The 17,678-nt window shown below is 36.8% G+C and overlaps 1 long non-coding RNA gene across 5 annotated transcripts in view; it reads right to left on the bottom strand.

The window, feature by feature from the left end:
• LOC110260009 (uncharacterized) overlaps window positions 1-17,678 on the bottom strand; it is an 822,333-nt gene that overhangs the window by 231,015 nt on the left and 573,640 nt on the right. For all 5 annotated transcript variants that reach the window (XR_014841892.1, XR_014841891.1, XR_014841890.1 and 2 more), the window contains one exon: window positions 6,154-6,288. This is a non-coding gene — a long non-coding RNA (uncharacterized LOC110260009). The remainder of the gene's footprint in view (window positions 1-6,153; window positions 6,289-17,678) is intronic.

Raw genomic sequence — 17,678 nt, 5'->3', positions numbered from 1 at the left:
TCTGATGGGTGATGTTCATGCATATAGCACTGGATTTCTTGTGTTAACACAATAAGCCTTGTGACTCTAAGCCTTGAAGCTATCCCCTTTCTTACCATCCAGTTGATTGCATTGGTATGTAAGAGAATGTGAGTGACACTGCTTATCCAAGTAATCAGATCCCTGCTTTGGTAGGAACTCAAGTCCCTTTTATAATTCTCTCTACCTGCTGAAGCCCTTGCCTAAAGTACTTCTGGAAGCTTCCAGAGTATCTCACAGCATCTGAGTTGTTCTTTGTGCTTCAGTCTTTCCAGCTGTTCTATTAATGATAGTGTTTCTCTTTTGGCTGCACTTTACTTCTGGGGAGATACATGGCAAAGCATTCTCTCCATTTCGCATGACATTCTATCATAGAAGCCAAAAGGCAATGTTCTTTGAGCCCCTATATGTGATGTGTATATACAGCCTCTATCATCTCAGGGCTCAGATATGCATCAAGGGGTGGGATCAGGAACAGACTCCAGGAGCAGCTGCCATGAGGACATAGGCTACTATCTGATGATTAAGGCTTTGGCATCACACTTTCACCCTTAGACTGATGCCCTTCAGCCCCATAACAATGGATGTTATGGATATGGCACTGCATGTTACTCATTCTGTTCCACTGATTAGTCAAACTGGCCCAGTCATGCCTAAATTCCAGCAACAGATAGTAGAAGACTTCACAGTACCCTAAAACTAGCAATTTTAATTTACATAAAACAAATACAAGTCAAACAAAATCTCTACTAATTATTTTTCCTAGAATCAAATTATCTGATTCATCTCACAATGGTTTATAACAGGTCACCATGTTGCAAAACTAGGGTGAAGGTGGCTGGCCCATAGGAGGAAAGCAAAACCATCACCTAGCCATTTCCAAAGTGGACATGCCAGCATCATTTTCATTCCTTTTTGATTAAGGGCTGCACTCCAGTTCCACAGTTGGAGCACTTCCCTGGCAAAGGTAGTGCTTTCATTATTTCTGCAACATTCATAATGGTGTTCCCAAAGCCTCAAACACTCTCAACTCTATTCCCACTGAGGGAAAGACTGTCCAAATGTTAACCACCATGCAAGACCCAAATGCCTCCTCTACCAGGAAACATTCCCTGATGCCATCGGCCCATGCTCTTCATCTCATCAAGTAAACCTGAAAGTCTGCAATGCTCTTTTTTCAAAGATACTTATACTGAATGGCACGCAGTATGTGCCATTTGGCTGACTGAAATGCTAAGAATGAAGAAATTAGATGGTTATGTTGGGGCTTCTCTGTCACTTAGAATCCAGGATTGAATTCCATAATGTTTCATCTTCTTTGGTAAATTTCCTTTCTATAATGAACAATACGAAATAAAATTTCTCACAACCTTATTTGTTTAAAAAATACTATATTTGGGGCATTTTAACATTTTATATATTCATGTATCTACTTATAAATGCTTTCACAGGCTCAATACATTTTTTTCAAAAAAAAAGAGTAAGTTATATAGGAAACATCATTTATACTTACAAAGTAAAAGATATGATAATTCCAGAGTATACAAAACTTATACATCTCTATCCATTGATCTATTTATCTAAAGAGAAACCTAGTGGCTTCATGGCTAGAACACTCCCACCCATGCTCTGCAGTGAACAGAAGTGGAATGTTCTATAAGGTAATCAGGTTGCCTGAAAGCAAAGCAGATTCTCTATAATTCCCATTTTTATAGAAATTTATAACACCATATGAATCCAAGTGGTATAATAGCCACCACCTCCTCCTTATACTTCACACTGGAGTTGCCTTTGTGTCTTTCTTTTGGGAGAGGTAAATTTGAGGGTAGTAGCCACTATTTACAGTAAAAGGCTGTTATAGCATTTTTCAAGGAGCCAAAATAAAAAAGCGTTATAAGTGGGGGATGTGGTGAAAGCAAGAAACAGTGTACCTTAGGGAGCTTCTCAAGGGCTTTCAGAATTGAATAGCATCCATGGTGGATAAAAACCTAGAGGCGAGGCGAAGGTAAAGGAATTTTCTTGCACCTTTTTGACTAAAAGGATAAAGGTAGTCAAATGGACTAGTGATTTGTTCCAGGGGAATATGTCATCATCCACACATATTTGTTTAGATGTCCTTCTGGATCCCAATCATGCTGCTGTGAATCCCACACTTCTTGTATTAAGCTCCAGGCAAAGGAAACAACCTTCACAGAGCCCCAGCACTTCTCCAGGATTCCCCTGCCTCTGAGTTAGCTGTGTTCTTAACCACACATGCTTTTGGGGATGGATACTTTCAGAGTCATCTAGCCCATTGCTTTGCATTCTCCAATTATACATCACTATTTATTTAGGGTTTACTATGAGCAGAGAAGAGTGGAGAGTTAAAGATGTTTGCAACATATTGAGAGCTTCTAACTGAGCTGGGGTGATCCTATGCTATGAAAGTACTACTTTGGCTTAAAGAAAAAAGAGGGAGGTGAGAATAGAGGAGGGAAAGAAAGGAAAAGGAATGGGAAGGGGGCAGAGGCAAGAGATTTTACTGTTAATCATAAGCACTCACTTAACCTCAGGTGATCAGAGGTTTCTTGGAGAAAGCGGACAGGTTAGACTTGGAAGCAGAGCACAGGAGTGGCCTTTGACCTTGCCTGACAGTCTGACCTTGCCTGACAGTCTGATAGTTTAGCTCAAACAGATTTTCCCAAACTGATCTGCAGTACATTTTGGGGGAATTATGAAGGTGTGATCTAAAGAGGGAAGGGGAAGAGAGATAAAAATCAAATATGACTGGAAAAACCTGGATTCACCAGATTTTTTAAAGACAGGAGCACAAAATCTTTTAATACACTAATATTCATTGTAAATCTGCAAGACAGGGGCATAGAAAATAGTATTTCCTAAATCAATTTAATGGAAAGCAAATTTTTCACTGAAGGAAGTCATAGGACTTGTTAAATAAGCCACAGCGTGGAAATGATATTGCACATAAGTGACCTACATCAGGACTGACAAGGGAGAAAAGTCATTCTCCTTGGGCCTTCTTCTGTGGTGCAAAGGAATAACTCTCGGATCTGCTTTGAGTTCAAGACCTCTCTGACACAATCCTTTCTTTACTTCTCAATGTGAATTTTGCCTTCTAATGTAAAACATCAAAAGCACTGTTTCTGCTGACCAATAACAGTATTGGTTGCCGCAGGAGGGATAAGAATCTGACACACATAACATTTGGGGCCCTCTCAGAGCATGGCCTACTAGTTAACCTCTTCAAGGCAGACAGAAGTGGCTCCCTCTAGAATGTGGCTGGGCAAATATCTGTTCCCAACGCCATCAGAATAATAAGAAAATCCACTATAGATTAGTTCTTTTAATTCAAGGTACCATCAGACTGAAATGCTACACTATTCCCATACTTAAGTGACTGACTTCCCAAATTAAGTGACTGGAGGCAATTTTCATTCTATTTTAAAATTTGCCTTTTCTACCAATAGCACAGGATATCTCTCCCTGCTCCATTACCAGGGATGGTGCCGGTTTTTTACTTTGATTTCCAAGTCAGCTTTTTAAGACATCGTGTTCATGCAAGTGGACTCAAGGCCTTCAGAAGTAGGTCAGGCATTTGCTGGAGGTCATTACAAGGCTACAAAATAGAGCATGCTTAATTCTGTTATTTCTGAAGGTTTTTTTCATCTCTCTCATGTGCATAGAAGACAATCAGTACTTAATTAAATTTTGGAACTGTTCCTGAAAATTTCAGACTGTCAAAGATGCCTGTGACCTCCTTTCACCCCAGTCACCCAAGGGAGGTTTAAATAAAAGCATGTAAAAGGAATGAAGTAGGCTTGTCCACCAAAGACATGATAAAGTATATCAATTGTTATACTTCTGTTTTAAATCCTGATGCTTAAAACATTCCAGCAAGAAAATCCTTAGTACATAGAATTCAGAGATGGAATGATCTAGTTGTGAGTTTCATCTTTTCATTTTACAGAGTGGAGTTACTTAACTGAGGTAACTGGTAATGCAATGATACTCCAACAATCACTCTGGTGAGAATGATTCAGAAACATTAACTAACATTAGATGGTGAGGAGACTTGTAGTGGCCAGGTCTTGTCCTCCAAGATGAGACACTCAATTCCCTAGCTACTGAGTATGTGATGAGTGATGGCTGGAAATGCCTTCTGAGAGTCCTTTGCTGAAGAGAGCTGCCTCATCAAGATTAGTACCTGTTCCTGAAACAACCCACATCCAATGTGAGCTCTGAAGAATCTACCCCTTGAACCAATTGGTAGACAACTCTGAAGGACCACCTCAGCTGCAGAGCATTACATGGGATCAGATGAGGCCTTTGTTGTCACTGTATTGTAGTCTTGTTGCTCCTTTGGACCAACCTTGCTCCCCTCACTCCTCATAGGTTTTGTTCCTAGAATATTCCCCAATCAACTACTTTCATGCTAATCATCATCTCAGAGGCTGCTTTCCAGAAAGTATCATCTGAAACAGAATTCAAAGCCTCAGGATATCTTTGCAGTCCCTAATGTAGACGTGCAGGCATCTTATAGTACACCTTATTGGATGGGCTTTTATGTATATGTATAATTTCATTAAAGTTTCCTGATGGTAAAATTTGTGAAGGAAGACAGAATATAGTGTGGGAGTTCCCATTGTGGCACAGCGGAAAGGAATCTGACTAGGAACCATGAGGTTGTGGGTTCACTCCCTGGCCTCGCTCAGTGGGTTAAGGATCCTGTGTTGTCATGAGCTGTGGTGTAGGTCACAGATGCATCTTGGATCTGATGTTGCCATTGCTGTAGCATAGGCCAGCAGGTGTAGCTCCAACTGGACCCCCAGCCTGGGAACTTCCTTCCACATGCTGTGGTGTAGCCCTAAAAAAGCAAAAAAACAAACAAACAAAAAACAACAACAACAACAAAAAAAAAAGAATATAGTATGGACAATTTAGTTGTCAGGAACAAATTCCCTGGCTAGAGCTGTCTGTTCAATGGAATCTTCTTTCTCCCTCTTCCTTGTATGGCAACACAGAAATATAAACTTGATAGTAGAAACAGAAGACAATGTCTCATTATAGCAAGTTTCTTTTCAGTGAGTAAGAAGGCATTTATCAAAGTAAGCCTCGTCAACAATCAACTTTGGACTGCAGCCACTTATTAATGAAGGGGAGGAGATAATTTTTAATCTCCTGGGGATCACTTATCAATTGACTTCATACTGTGGGTTTTATTCAACAAGAATTATGAGCTGTTTCTGTGCCTGCAGAGACCCAATATTTTTATTGTATGGCATTGTCCCCAACTCTGCCCCACTCTGTCTTGACATTAAAACATATTCACAGACACTGGCCAATATTGCTTTATTTTATCTTGACATTGTTAGGCTGTCTCCATAAATTCACAGGGCTGTGCCATTAGATTATGAAAAGATATGAATTATCACATTTAAGTAATGGAGAAATCAGCATTATATTTAAAACATTACGAAAACCTTCTGAATATGTTTGAACAGGTGGAAAGCAAAAAAGCCAAATACTGAGAATTCCAGGGATTTGGGGTTTGGTCTGCATCAATTCATTATTCAAACTAACCAGGGGCTAGTTATATCTTTTTAAAACAGAGATAAACTTGATATAAGAACCAAGCAACTGGAGGATCATAGGATCAGAGACATGATGGCTGACAGAAGAACTTGAGCACAGCCACTCTCACTCACAAAAACGTCAAAAATCACAAGTACCTGCTGAACAACCAAAGACAAAAAATGCTAGAACCTACCAAAAAAGATATTTTACATCCAAAGACAAATAAGGCTCAATGAGATGGTAGGGTGCATTCATTATATAACCAAATGCCATAACCTCTGCAAGAGTGACTCACAGACTGGAAAATGATTATATTGCAGAGGTTCTCCCACAGGAATGAGAGCTCCGAGCCTCATGTCAATCACTCCAACCCAAGGGACTGGCATTAGGGGGAGGAACACCCAGAGTATTTGGCTTTGAAGGCCAATTGGGCTTGAGTGCAAAACCTCCACAGGACTAGGAGAAAAAGAAACTCCACACTTGGAGAGTTCACACAAGGTTTCACATGCACTGGAACCCAGGGCAAAGCAGTGACTCCACAAGACCTTGGGCCAGACCTACCTGCAGGACTTGGAGGGTCTCCTGGGGATGCAGGAGTCAGCTGTGGCTCATTGTGGGGGCAAGAACACTGGTCACAGATGCCCCAAGGAATATTTATCAGCTTGAGTTCTCCCAGAAGAACTACTTTCCTTCAGCCTGTGGAAAAGAGAACATAAAAACAGAAAGTTAGACAAAATGAGATGTCAGGGAGATATATTCCAGACAATATAACAAGATAAAACATCAAAGAAAAACTATATATTCCAGACAAAATAACAAGATAAAACGCCAAAGAACAACTATCTGAAAAAGGATTCAGAGTAATGAGAATAAAAAAGATCCAAGATCTTAGAAAAAGAATGGAGGCACAGACTGAGAAGATACAACAAATGTTTAACAAAGAACTAGAAAATTTAAAGAACAAAGAGAGATGAACAATACAATAACTGAAATGAAAAATTCACTAGAAAGTATCAATAGTAGAATAAATGAGGCAGAAGAATGAATAAATGAGCTGGAAGACAGAGTGGTAGAAATCACTGCCATAGAACAAAATAAAGAAAAAAGAATGAGAATAAATTAGGACAGCTTCAGAGACCTCTGAGACAACAATTAAACACACAAACATTTGCATTAAGAGGTCCCAGAAGGAGAAGAAGAGAGAAAGGGCCTAAGAAAATCTTTCAAGGGATAATAGCTGAAAACTTCCTGAACATAGGAAAGGAAACACTCCACTCCAGGAAGCACAGAGAGTCCCATACTGGATAAACCACAGAGGAACATGCCAAGACCCATAATAATAAAAGACAAAAAGTCAAAGAGAAATTATTTAATGCAACAAGGAAAAAGCAACATACAGCATAAAAAGGAATTCCCAAAATGTTATCAGCTGGTTTTACCGCAGAAACTACAGGCCAAAGGGAATGGTAGATATATTTAAAGTGATGAAAGGAAAAAAGTACAATCAAGAATACTCTACCCAGGAAGGCTCTTGTTCAGATTCAGCAGATAAATCAAAAGTTTTACAGACAGGCAAAAGCTAAGAGAATTTAGTGTCATCGAACAAGCTTTACAACTAATGCTAAAGTAATTTCTCTAGGCAGCAAAGAAAAGGCCACAACTTTTGGAAATGAGAAAAGTATAAGTGGGAAACTTCATAGGTAAAAGCAAATGTAGAGTAAAATAAGGAAATCATCCATACACAAATATAGTATCAAAACCAACAATCATGAGAGTAGAAATGCAGGATATTGGAAATTCACTTGAAAGTAAAAGACCAGTGGCTTAAAAAAATCTTGTGTGTATACTGACCCCTATAACAAATCCAAATGGTGGCCGCAAACCAAAATTCTACAATAGACACATGCACAAAACAAAAAAAGAAAAAGCAATCAAGAACAACACTAAAGCCAATCATCAAATTGTAAGAAAACAGAACAAAGGGGGGGGAAAAAAACCTACAAAAACAATTAACAAAATGTCAGTAAGAACATACACATCAATAATTACCTTAAATGTAAATAGATTAAATGCTCCCACCAAAAGAAATAGACTGAGGAGTTCTCATTGTGGCTCAGGAGGTTAAGAATGCAACATTGTCTCCGTAATGATCTGGATTCAATCACTGGCCTCACTAAGTTGATTTAAGGATCCAGCAATGCTGGCAAGCTGAACCATAGGTCACAGATGTGGCTCGGATCTGGTATTGCCACGACTGCGGCGTAGGTCACAGCTGTAGCTCCAATCCAACCCCTGGCCTGAGATTTTCCATTTGCTGCAGGTGCAGATATAAAAAGAAAATAAATAAATAAATAAGAAACTGACTGGCTGAATAGATACAAAAGCAAGACCTGTATATATGCCCTCTATCAGAGACCCACTTCAGATCTAGGACTACATATGGCCTGAAAGAGATGGGATGGAAAAAGAAAGGTATTGCCTTAAAGTGGAAATCAAAAGGAAGCTGGAGTTAATACTACACATATCAGACAAATATACTTTAAAATAAAAACGGTAACAAGAGACAAAGAAGCACACTACATAATGATCACAGGATCAATCCAAGAAGATACAACAATTATAAACATATATGCACCCAACACAAGATCACCTCAGTATATAAGGCAACTGCTAACAACCATAAAAGGAGAAATCAATCGCTTCTCGGCCTTTTGGCTAAGATCAAGTGTAAAGGAGAAATCAACAGTAGCATAATAATAATGGGGGACTTTAACACCTCAGTTACATCAATGGACACATCATCCAGTCAGGAAATCAAAGAGAAAACACAGGCCTTAAATGGCACATTAAACCAGATTGACTTAATTGATCTTTATGGAACATTCCATCTGAAAACAGCAAAATACACTTTATTCTCTAATGCACACAGAACATTCTCCAGGAGAAATCATATGCTGGGCCACAAAGCAAGCCTTGGTAAATTAAAGGAAACTGAAATCATATCAAGCATCTTTTTTCACCACAATGCTATGTGATTAGAAACCAACTACAAGAAAAAGACTGTTAAAAAAAAAAAAAAAAAAAAAAAAAGGAAATCAAAAGGTACCTAGAGACAAATGACAACAAAAATATGATGATACAAAACTATGGGGTGCAGTAAAAAGCAGTTCTAAGAGGGAATTTTATAGCAATACAATCTTATGTTAGGAAGCAAGAAAAAAATCTCAAATACACAAACTAACCATACAACTAAAGCAACCAGAGAAAGAAAAACAAAATCCAGTTAATTAGAAACAATCATAAAGAAACAAACGAAATAGAGATGAACCAACAATAGAAAAGATCAATGAAACTAAAAGCTCATTCTTTGTAAAGATCAACAAAATTGATAAAACCTCTAGCCAGACTCACTAAGAAAAAAAAAAAAAAAAAGAGCCAGGGATCAAATCAATAAAATTAGAAATAAAGAAATCACAACTAAGACCATAGAAATACAAGGGGTCAAAACAGAAACTATATGCCAATAATATGAACAATCTAGAAGAAATGGGCAAATTCTTAGAAAGACAGAATGTTCCAAGAATGAACCAGAAAGAAATATGAGACAGACCAATCACAAGTGCTGAAGTTGAAACTGTGATTTAAAAACTTCCAACAAACCAAAGTCTAGGGACAGATGTCTTCACAGGAGAATTCTATCAAACATTTAGAGACGAGTTAACACCTATCCTTTTGAAATTGTTCCAAAAAATTGGAGAGGAAGGAACAAACTCATTCTATGAGGCCATGATCACCCTAATACCAAAATCAGACAAAGATATGATACATACACACACACACACAAAATTACAGGTCAATATCACTGATGAACACAGATGTAAAAATCCTCAACAAAATACTAGCAAACCAAATCCAACAATACATCATATACTATGGCCATGTGGGATTATCTCATGGATGCAAAGATTCTTCAATATACACAAATTAATTAATGTGATACACCACATTAAAAAAAGCTCAAGAATGAAAAAAATATGTGATCATCTCAATAGATACCAAAAAAACCTTTTGACAAAATTCAACACCCATTTTGGATAAAAACTCTCCAGAAAGTGGGCACAGAGGGAAACTACCTCAACATAATAAAGGCCATAAATGACAAACTCAGAGCTCACATTATACTCAAGTGTGAAAAGCTAAAAGTATTTTCTTTAAGATCAGGAACAAGATAAGCATGTCTACTCTCTCAACTCTTCAACATAGTTTTAAGAAGTCCTAGCCACAGAAATCAGAGAAGGAAAATAAATGAAAGGAATGGAAAAGGAGATGTAAGACTGTCACTATATGCAGATGACATGAAACTATAAATAGAAAATCTTAAAGATACCAGCAAACTACTAGAACTCATCAATGAATTCAGTAAAGTTGCAAGATAAAAAATAGAAATCTCTTGCATTTCTATACACTAATAACAAAAGATCAGAAAGGAAACAATTCCACTTACCATCACATTAAAAATAATAAAATACCTAGGAATAAATCTACCTAAGGAGGCAAAAGACCTGTTCTCTGAAAACTGTAAGATGCTGATGAAAGGAACTGAAGATGACACAGAGATGGAAAGATAAATCATAGTCTCAGTATAGAAGAATTAATACTGTCAAAATGACTATATTACCAAAGGCAATCTATGGTTCAATGCTTTCCCTATTATATTACCAATGGCAATTTTCACATAACTAGAACAAAAAAAATTTTTAATTTGTACAGAAACACAAAAGGCCCTGAAAAGCTGAAGAAATCCTGAGGAAGAAAAGCTGAGCTGGAGGAATCAGGCTCCCTGACTTCAGGCTATAATACAAAGCTACAGTCAACAAAACAGTATGATACTGGCACAAAAATAGAAATATAGATCAATGGAACCAGATAGAAAGCTCAGAAATAAGCCCACACACTTACGGTCAATTAATCTACAACAAAGGAGACAAAAATACACAATGGGGAAAAGACAATTTCTTCAATACGTGGTACTGGGGAAACTTGACAGCTACAGGTTAGTGAATGAAAACAGAAAATTCTGCAACACCATGCACAAAAATAAACTCAAAATGGACCAAAGACCTAAATATGAGACCAGATACTATAAAAATCTTAGAGGAAAACACAGGTAGATCACTTTTTGAACTAAATTACATCAATGTCTTTTATCCAACCCTTAGAGTAATGAAAATAAGAACAAAAATAAACAAATGAGATCTAATTAAACAAACATTTTGGATAGCAAAGGAAATCAACAAAATGAAAAGACAACCCACAGAATGGGAGAAAATCTTTGTAAATCAAGCAACCATCAAGGGGTTAATCTCCAAAAGATAGAAACAGCTCATGCAGCTCAATATAAAAAAAAAAAATCAAAAATGAGCAGAAGATCTAAATAGACATTCCTCCACAGAAGAAAGACAGATGGCCAAAAAGCTCATGAAAAGATGTTCAGCATCACTAATTATTAGAGAAAGGCAAACTGGTAACCCACTACAGTGAGTTGCCACTTTACACCAGTCAAAATGACCACCATCCAAAAGTCTACAAACAATACATGCTAGAGAGGGTACAGAGAAAAGGGTACCCTCCTACACTATCAGTGGGAATGTAAATTGGTACGACCATTATGGAGAACAGTATAGAGGTTCCTTAAAAGACTAAAATAGAACTACCATATGATTGAGCAATCCCACTCCTGGGCATCTATCCAGAGAAAACCATAATTCAAAAAGATACATTCAGCCCAATGTTCACTGCAGCACTATTCGCAATAGCCAAAACACAGAAGCAACCTAAATGTCCATTGACAGAGGAATGGATAAGGAAGATGTGATGCTTATATACAATGGAATATTATCCAGCCATAAAAAAGAGTAAGTCATTTGCAGCAACATGGATAGACCTAGTTTGCACATGATATGAAAAACTAATGGACAGCCTTCTTCCACAGAGGAAATACAGATTTTTGACTGATGTAGCAGGATTAGTGAAGGGTTTTACAAGGGAAGCCCCTCTTCCTTTGCTGTTTTCCTAAAATAATTGTGATGCAATTAAAATTTGTAATCATTTCAGTGTTTTTAAAAAGCATATGTATAGTTATGACTATTAAGCAAAAATTAAGTATATAGAATAGTATCCCTGCTTCTGCACTCCAACCCCATTTCCCTCCCCAAAAGTTTTCCTTTTGGTATGTATCCTTTAAGGCTGTCTCTCTATATTAATATATATAGGCTTAATTATTATCTTGTTCTAATATAAAGAAGAATCATACTACATGGACTGTTCCACATTTGCTTTTTTTTTCTTTCTTTTTTTAAACGAAACAAAATGCTTTGGTGGCCTTTCCATGTCTTCTGGTATCTCCCACTGGCAGTCATTTATATGGTTTTACTTCTTATTTAGTACCAACAATACAAAATAAATATTCTTGTCCATGTTTCTTTGCACATGGTAGTGACCATTCTTCCCCCTAAGATATAAACTTAAAATAAGAATAGCTGGGATAGAAGGTACACACATACTACATTTTGATAGATCCTACCAAATGGCCATACAAAAAATTCATGTCAATTTAATAGGGGCTGATTTTATCAAATACTCCTGACATCTCCCCAGAAACTACTTATCTTAATAAATTATTTTACCCTTTTAATCTCTTAATAGAGTAAATTTTATTAATATATTTCAAACATTTTATATATTTGCATTCTCAGACTAAACTCTAGCAAGTAAGGATATATGATACTTTTGAAGTACTACTGTATTTAATTTTTTTTACTTTACCATTTTATTTAGGGTATTTATACCTATAGCAGAAGAATATTGGTGTATAGTTTCATTCTTGTGTGCCACACTTGTCAGTGTGGCAAAATTAGGTCATAATCCCTGGTATCTTTGAATGTCACCTTATATAACAACATAAACTTTCAGATTAATTAAATTAAGGGTCTTGAAACAGGAAGAGTACCTTGAATTATCCAGGTGGGCCTCAAATGTAATCACAAATATCCTTACAAGGGGAAGGCAGAGAGAACTGACTACAGAGAAGGCAGCATTGTGAAGACTGAAACAAGAGGCTACTGCTGCTTTTGAAAATGAAGGAAGAGACCAAAGCCAAGACATGCAAGAAATGCCACGTTAGACACTGGGCAATCTAGGAAACAGATTCTCCCCTAGTTCCTATGGAGGGAGCGTGGCCCTATCTAAACCTAGATTTTGGCCAAGAGAAAATGATTTTAGATTTCTTTTTTTGTTTTTGTTTTCCAGTTGATTTATTTTTATTTTTTTTAATTGTTATTTCCTCCATACAATTTTTTTCCTTCTGTACAGCATGGTGACTCAGTTACACATACATATACACATTCTGTTTTCTCACATTATCATGCTCCATCATAAGTGACTAGACATAGTTCCCAGTGCTACACAGCAGGATCTCCTTGCTAATCCATTCCAAAGGCAATAGTTTGCATTTATTAACCCCAAGCTCCAAATCCACCCCACTCCCTCCCCCACCCCCTTGGCAACCACAAGTCTATTCTCCAAGTTCATGATTTTCTTTCCTGTGGAAAGGTTCATTATGCCATATATTAGAAAAACTACCATGAGATACCACCTCACATCAGTCAGAATGCTCATTAATTAAGTTCACAAAAAACAAATACTGGAGGGGGTGTGGAGAAAAGGGAACCCTCCTGTGCTGTTAGTGGGAATGTAAGCTGATACAACCACCTTTGGAGAACAGTATGGAGGTACCTTAGAAAACCATATATAAAACTACCATATTACCCAGCAATACCGCTCTTGGGCATATACCCAGACAAAACTTTCCTTGAAAAAGACACATGCACAGGTATATTCATTGCAGCACTATTCACAACAGCCAAGATATGGAAACAACCCAAATGTCCAATGACAGATGAATGGATTAAGAAGAAGTGGTATATATACACAATGGAATACTACTCAGCCATAAAAAAGAACGAAATAATGTCATTTGCAGCAACATGTATGGAACTAGAGACTCTCATACTGAGTGAAGTAAGTCAGAATGATTTTAGATTTCTGACCTCCAGAATTGTAAATGAATCAACTTGTGTTATGTTTCCATATTTGTGGTTATTTGTTACAACAGCCCTAGGAAATTAAGGTAGCTACTTATTAGGATGGTTCACAAATATTCCAGTTCTCTCCCCATATCTATGCTAAGACTGTACTTCTCTCACATTGAAGTTTGGAGTGACCATGTGACTTCCTTTAACAAATAAAATGTGAGTAGAAGAGACATGTTAGTTCTGAGGAGTCAATGCACAATTCATCCCATTCCCTTTTCTTATCTTTGGTCAAGAGGGTTTCCATCAGCCTTGGTCCCTGATTAAGTATGAACACAGCCTCCTGGCAGCCTATATTAAATGTACTGCAGGATGGAGAAGACAACCTTGATTATATCAAGCCTCTGAGATCTGGTGATTGCGTTTTTTTTACTGAAGCATAACCAAGCCTATTCTGACAAACACAGGTTATAAAAGTTGTGTTCAATCATAGAACCAAGATGCCTCCTACATATGTATCTGACTACAATCTCCAGTTCTTTATCATATTCCTTAAATGTTAAGGTCATTTTTACCCAAATAACGCACAATTCTGAACAGGCTATAGTGTATCCTATCAAATTATTGACTGAATAGTTGAAGCAGGGATCCTAAAAATCTGAAACTGAACCCCAACTTCATTCTTATATCCAGGTCTCACCATTCCCTTTTCACTAGAGGATGGTCTTTGTCTGCCACTGTCATGGAAATCCCTCTCTTTCCCAGTACAACAGGCATGAGTCATGCCAGTATCTCCATAATGAAATCAAAGTAGAGGGAGGTCCAAAGCATTCAGACTTCAGCATCAGAGTCACATTCACTATCCAGTTATAGACCCAAACGTGTAGGCAACCCCTTGACCTTCACCCACACTGCACCTGTTACCTGCCTGCCTCCCTTACTCAGACTGGATTTGCTGTTCTCTTGAAACATCCCAAAGAGGATATCCTGGCACCCCCATCTCTTCCCTAACCCTCGCCTCTAACTCTGAGCATGATATATTAGAATCCATAGTAATTTGGTTTCCTTCACAGGGATTAAGAAGATAATATTCTGAAGCTGAGAATGCTCAGTTAACAAGTACAAATAGTCCAACCCAGACCCCCATTGACAGGCACCATCTCCAAAAGGTACCTACTTGTACATGGGGCTGTATCACACTTATACAGGGTGTTGCACTGTGCCATATAAAGTGAGGATCTCTCTCTCCTGAAGCTATGAACTGACATGGCCTTAGGAAGGCAAGGATGATGTCAAAAACAAGAAGCAACATGTTTAGCAAATCCCTGCTTCAAATCAAAGCCCTGCCTTTTTGGTGCAGAGATCTGCTAAAAGCTGTTATTTAAAATATCTGCAGATAGTTTGGATCTGTGAATAATTGCTATCTGCACATCTCAAATTCTTTACAGTTTTCTGTTAGACATATCTGCACAAGGCTATAAATAGTGAAGCAACGTCGCTCACTGTATAATGCAGTCTCTCTGCTTTTACAACTCATCATGAACTTCTATGTAATTTATTTTTTATTGAAGAATTCCAATTAATGGCTTCCTGGTGATTTTAAAGCCTCAAATTATCAGTCTCTGAAAACAAAGCAGAGAACATAATTATCATAAACCGAGAATTTTTCATTTTGAAGCTTATCTGTTTGTGCTAAGTATCTTGTCTGTAAGTAATTAGTGCCTTTATTTTTTTTTTCAGTAAAAATAATGACCATTCTATGCTACACATCCAAATTTTGTTAACTGCTAGATGTACTGTATGTATTATATTTGAAAATGGACCACCTTGGACTAGTTTTAAAGTATTTCATCAAATGATAATAGCAACAACAAAATACATCTGTTTGTCAGAATAAATTATGTGCCATGTATTTAAAAAACCTATTATATCCTTTTGCTTTCTTTCTAAGAATAAAAGCCTCACAAAAATATGTACTTGCCATTTATTACCAGGGCTGCATAACAAGAAAAGACTCGTTTTATCTTCCATTTATAATTCCTAACTGCTAATCAAATTGATCAGCCAATAGCATGGTTGTAGAGGGTCTTTCATAGGACCATTTCAAAATGTTTTACTAGAGATAAAATAAAATTCAATGAAATTAAACCAATTTGAATGACAATGTGAGCCAAACATTGCTTTAAGTATTCTGAGAATTCAAGTTTCCCTTGATTTGGAAAAAAAAAAAAAAAAAGTGGTTCTATTGATGAAACAGGAATTGCCACATCCTAGAGACTTGACTGCTTAGGAGAGATACTGTCCAAGAATAGTTTTCCCCTTTAGGCTAGGAAGTTGACTTAACCCAATATTAAGATCAGTTTTCTTCCTCTTAAAATACCATTTTATCAAGTTAAAAAACTTGAAAAATACAGACATGTATGATACAGAATTTCCGTTTACCCATCTTCACATACACTAAGTGTTCATTCTCCCACTTTTACTATTTTTATCATGCCTATTCAGTGAAAAGGGGAGAGACAGACAGAGATATTTAAAAGGATGAAATATATATATACAGTCTTATTTTACTTATTACTATATTTCTCCATACCATAAAATACTTCTTCAAATACTATTCTAAATAGCTGCATATTTTATAACTATGCTGTATATATCATAATTTAACTATTTCCTTATATTGGGCATTTTTGTCATTTTCTAAACTTTTTTCCTGATAAATCAGAAATTCATGGTAAAACCATGATAAATCATGGTGCAACAAATAGGTCTACTTGTGATTTTTTTAATAGATCTCCTATTGTCTCCTTCTGACAAAATCTTAAAAGAGTACTATAAAGCCATAGGTTTGAAAATTTCAAAGCTCTTTGCTCATGTTAAAAATATACTGTTTAGAAAAACTGTAACAGTTCACATCCCCATATCACTATGTGAACAGGCCCTTTTGCCCACATTCACGACCATGACAACACCACTGCTTAAGATTATGCCGACTTAATAAAAATGCAGCGTTTTGTTATTTTTATTTGCATATTTTGGTGGGTTGTAAGGTTAAATATATTTAACATACTTATTTTCTCTCTCTATATATATATATATATGATATGCTTATTTATATTTACTCTTCTCAAATTTTAAAACATTAGTATTTATTCTTATCCATTTTTTTGTAGGAAATTTTGAAATAATAAGTATGCCTTACTCTAAAATACGGCACAAATGAACCTATCTACAAAACAGAAACAGACTCATAGAGAACAGACTTGTGGGTGCCATAGGGGAGATGGGAGGGAGTGGAATGGACTGGGAGTTTGGGGTTAGTAGATGCAAACTGTTCCATTGGATAAGCAATGAGGTAATACTGTATAGCATGGGGAACTGTATCCAGTCTCTTGGGCTAGGCCATGCTGGAAGATAATATAAGAAAAGAAAAAAAAAATATATATATATACATACACACACACGTATGACTGGGTCACTTTGCTGTACAACAGAAATTGGCACAACACTGTAAATCAACAATACTTTATTAAAAAAAATTAAAAGCAACTTACACATCTTAGGCCTCAATAAATATTAAAGAATACTATAATTATCTGGAAAGTGTGTTAAAGGAAGAATCAATAAATTGCAGCCAGAGATGGAAGCACAAGGAAAATGAGAAACTGATCATGGCTCTAAAGTTTTAAAGTTAATTGAAATAGAAAATTTTAAAATGACAACCATTGATTGTGACAGAGAGGTATTTGCTTTTGGATCATGTAAGAACCAGAACTTGGCTTAGAAGCAAGCCCTAAACACCTAAGGGACGGCAGCACTGTGGGAAAGAACTAGTTGTGACCAGAGCCTAGGATGATCCCCAGGCTACAGAAAGCTTTTCCTATAAGCACTAATAGGAACAACCCCAAATTGAATGGAAGAAACACTACAGAGAAGTATTTTTGGAAGAGGAGAATACATTAAACTCATCCTCAGCTCAAATATAGACCATATTTA

The sequence above is a fragment of the Sus scrofa genome, chromosome 3, assembly GCF_054392235.1.
Source record: "Sus scrofa isolate SSC_HxYL_T2T_F1_AM1 chromosome 3, Sscrofa_HxYL_maternal_Yorkshire_Landrace_v2.0, whole genome shotgun sequence".
In the NCBI taxonomy this organism is placed as follows: domain Eukaryota; kingdom Metazoa; phylum Chordata; class Mammalia; order Artiodactyla; family Suidae; genus Sus; species Sus scrofa.
This window is presented reverse-complemented; position numbering and strand designations above follow the sequence as displayed.